The 3,335-nt window shown below is 39.5% G+C and overlaps 1 long non-coding RNA gene across 1 annotated transcript; it reads right to left on the reverse strand.

Annotated features, from left to right (window-relative positions):
* Window positions 1-1,982: 1,982 nt before the first annotated feature.
* On the reverse strand, window positions 1,983-2,564 carry LOC141378501 (uncharacterized). Its single transcript, XR_012393183.1, has 2 exons — window positions 2,520-2,564; window positions 1,983-2,103 (listed from the first exon to the last, which is right to left on the reverse strand). It is a non-coding gene; the product is annotated as an uncharacterized lncRNA (long non-coding RNA).
* Between the last annotated feature and the right edge of the window lie 771 nt (window positions 2,565-3,335).

The following is a 3,335-nucleotide window of genomic DNA, read 5'->3' on the forward strand; positions in this document are numbered from 1 at the left end:
CAGCTTCTCCTACTGCGGCAAATGCAGTTTTTACTGTTGATATTTGGCGCCAGTTAATCAGGAAGTGACGATTTTGTTCGCTTTGACTCGTTGGAAAGCAGGAAATGCTGCTTCATTCGCACAACTTTAATGCGATAATCCAGTTTTGCGCATGAAGTTCATTCGCATTTTTGGATGGAAACATAGCTACTGCCAGCATCTGAGCATGTATATCTTAAAACATCTGCCTAAAAATCTTTACATAAAACAATAAACATTTACAACTTTTGGTTTAGTGACATGTTAATCCGGTCCCCTTGAAGATTTTGAACCTTTTTTTAGTTTTATCATTATCACAAAAACCCAAGCCCCCCAAAATACAGCCACATTGGCACATTTTCTCCCTCTGTACCTGGAAAGTCCTGCCTGCTGCACCTAACTGTGCGTTCACACCGAAAGCAATGAGAGCGTCCAAGGTCGCTCTGGCCGCCTTGGCGTCAACGATGTCTGCCTTTAGCTCTGGCAGCAAGAGCGTCAAAATTCGCTACATTGATCTCGTATTTAAAGGAACCGTTGCAGCATATCAGTTACAGCATATCCTGCATAAAACATGCTTTCTAGCGTAAAAATGTTGCACACTTTTTATCAAATTCATTTAATAATGGAAGATCAAGTTGCATGTGGTGTGGCTTTGCTCAACTTAATTATTTAATGTGTCTATATGTCTGAAATATCCTAAAGCAGTAATACTTTTTTGTACTGTCGCATGAGATTCCTGCTTTTTTAAATATAAATATATATAACATTAATGCACAGCAGTAACTCGCCAGTAACTTTTTTAATGCATGTTTCTGTAAGAAAACAATGTAAATAATTGGAAATCTGGCAACCGCAATAATTAAATGCTTGGGAACAACTTTGGTCGGAACCCAAGTTCACAGGTCTGTGTTCTCTGGACTCCTCTCAAGCGGTGGACGTCTCCATTCTGATTGCTTGCTGCCGAACCACGTCATAGCTTATTACCATAAAGTTGACTTGATTTCAACTCTCCTCAACGCCCTCACTGGTGAAGATGCACCGCGCTGCTTATCGCCGCCCATAGATATATACACTAGATATCGCATAGGGACCCTGAGCACGCGTCAATAGCGCCGCCCCATTGGTACAGTGCTCCCAGGACAAGTGTCATTCAACCGCACTAGTCAAGACAGTGTTATTACGTGAAGATGCGGGACTTTATCGCTGTCTACGAGTGTAGTAACGAGCAAACAAAGAAAATAAAGCACAAAGGCAGAACATGTCATACGTAATATTAAGTTTTTTTCTGTTTTTGTATGTTCTGAACTTTTGTGCTAATCAGGTAACGTTATTGATGATAATAAAGTCACTTACTGCATTCACCATAAGGCAAAGCAGCTCCAACTCACACTAAACACTCGGCTTATGCTAGTTTTGTTGAATACAATCAGCAAACAATGCAAAAGAAATATGACAACGAGTTGCTGCGGAGCCAGAAACTTATTATTGTCGTCTCAGTGAACGGGTTGTTCATAACGGAGTTTCAATCACAAACGAATCGCTCCCTCCGTCAGTATAAGTGAAAGCAGGAGAGGAGCTGTGTTTTAGGACATGATTAGATCAAATTTAACAGGGAGGGTGAATAGTACATTTCCATACACACAAACACAAGCTTTTTGTCAGGAATGGCCGTGCAGTCACTGATCCATCAATGTAGAAAAGTGATGTCAAATTATAATTTTTGTAATTATAAAAATTACATACTAACATCCAGGAAAACTCCCGATCATAGATATATGTGTATATCTCTAGTTTTGAATAGCCACAGTCTTCCACTGTACCTTGGTCCTGCATTCATTTCAAAGGAGCGCTACCCTGTACCAAGATGGCGGCGCTATTGACGCATTCCGTCTGTAACGGGTCCCACACGAGTGGAATCCGTCCTGCGTTGTGTTGTTGGTTTTCAATAAAGGACTCCAAACCTCTTACCGCTTGGCACTGTCTTTATTTTCTGCACAAATGGAAAATGTGTTGAAAACATGCATTCTGTGATTGTGTTATCTCCATTAAACAACCGTTTAATGTCTCCGTTAACCACGAGACAACCTTCTCTCAGCTCAGAAGGAAGTGAACTGAGATAGCGATTTCTTGAAAGAACATGTACTAAACTAATCTGCTTAACATAAGACTAAATTAATATTAATGACATGAAATCACAAAAACTACCAACAATACAAAAACATACCTGCACAAATGGAAAATGTGTTGAAAACATGCATTCTGTGATTGTGTTATCTTCATTAAACAACCTGTTGGCACACGACGAGTAATTACAGCATGCTAATATGTGCTAATCTCACTCACAAATGCAAACGATCTCAATCACAACCATTTAGAACCACAGTTTCATATTTCCACATCACAGAGTATGTTTAGCGAAGCAACAAACATTTTAGATTTAAAATATACCATCAACCGTCAATAATATTACCGTTTAATGTCTCCGTTAACAACGAGACAACCTTCTCTCAGCTCAGAAGCAAGTGAACTGAGAGAGCGATGAGCGCGCACACGAACGAGTATACACTCTTAAAGTGACAGTACACTTGAACAGGTCTTGAAAGTCATATACAAGTATGAACTCAAAATGATAAAATAATATATATAATAATATCAAATGAAGTAAATTAAAGTTATACTCATTAGAAAAAAGGATTTTGAGTGAAAATAATATTATCAAAATAACTCTGTTACACGTCCAATAGACAACAATAGGCCTGGAGCCTCATGTACGAAGACTTGCGTGGAAATCATACTAAAACATTGCGTACGCACAAAGCTGTAAATGTGCGTACGCAGAAAAAAATTCAAATGTATGAAACAGTGCGTACGCAGAATCTCACGCATATTATTTTGTACATCCGAATGAACGTGAAACTGAGCGCAACATGCACGAGCACAAAACCCCTCCCTGCCTCCTCCCCCGTATGAATATGCTAATGACTATGCTAATGGCAAAACCCAACGAAAAAGCAACGGCAAAATCAAGCAAAAAGAGAAATTTTGAACAGAATGTGAATTGGACGTGCTGCTTTCGGAGGTAGACCGGAGAAAAGCGGTGTTATTTGCAAGTTTGTCCTCCGGAATTAACAACAAAAGAAAAAAATAGAGTGGGAGAGTTTAGCTGATGCGGTCAACACAGTTGGATCTGAACATCGCACTGAGTGAATTAGAAAAGACATAGTGTGATTTATAGCTGTAAAATGTTGCAGCACCTTAAACAGTCTCAGTGGCGAGCTCGTAAGACACATGTCAACATGTTTTGACACGTTCGTGCA

Source organism: Danio rerio, chromosome 17 (assembly GCF_049306965.1).
Source record: "Danio rerio strain Tuebingen ecotype United States chromosome 17, GRCz12tu, whole genome shotgun sequence".
Lineage (NCBI taxonomy): Eukaryota > Metazoa > Chordata > Actinopteri > Cypriniformes > Danionidae > Danio > Danio rerio.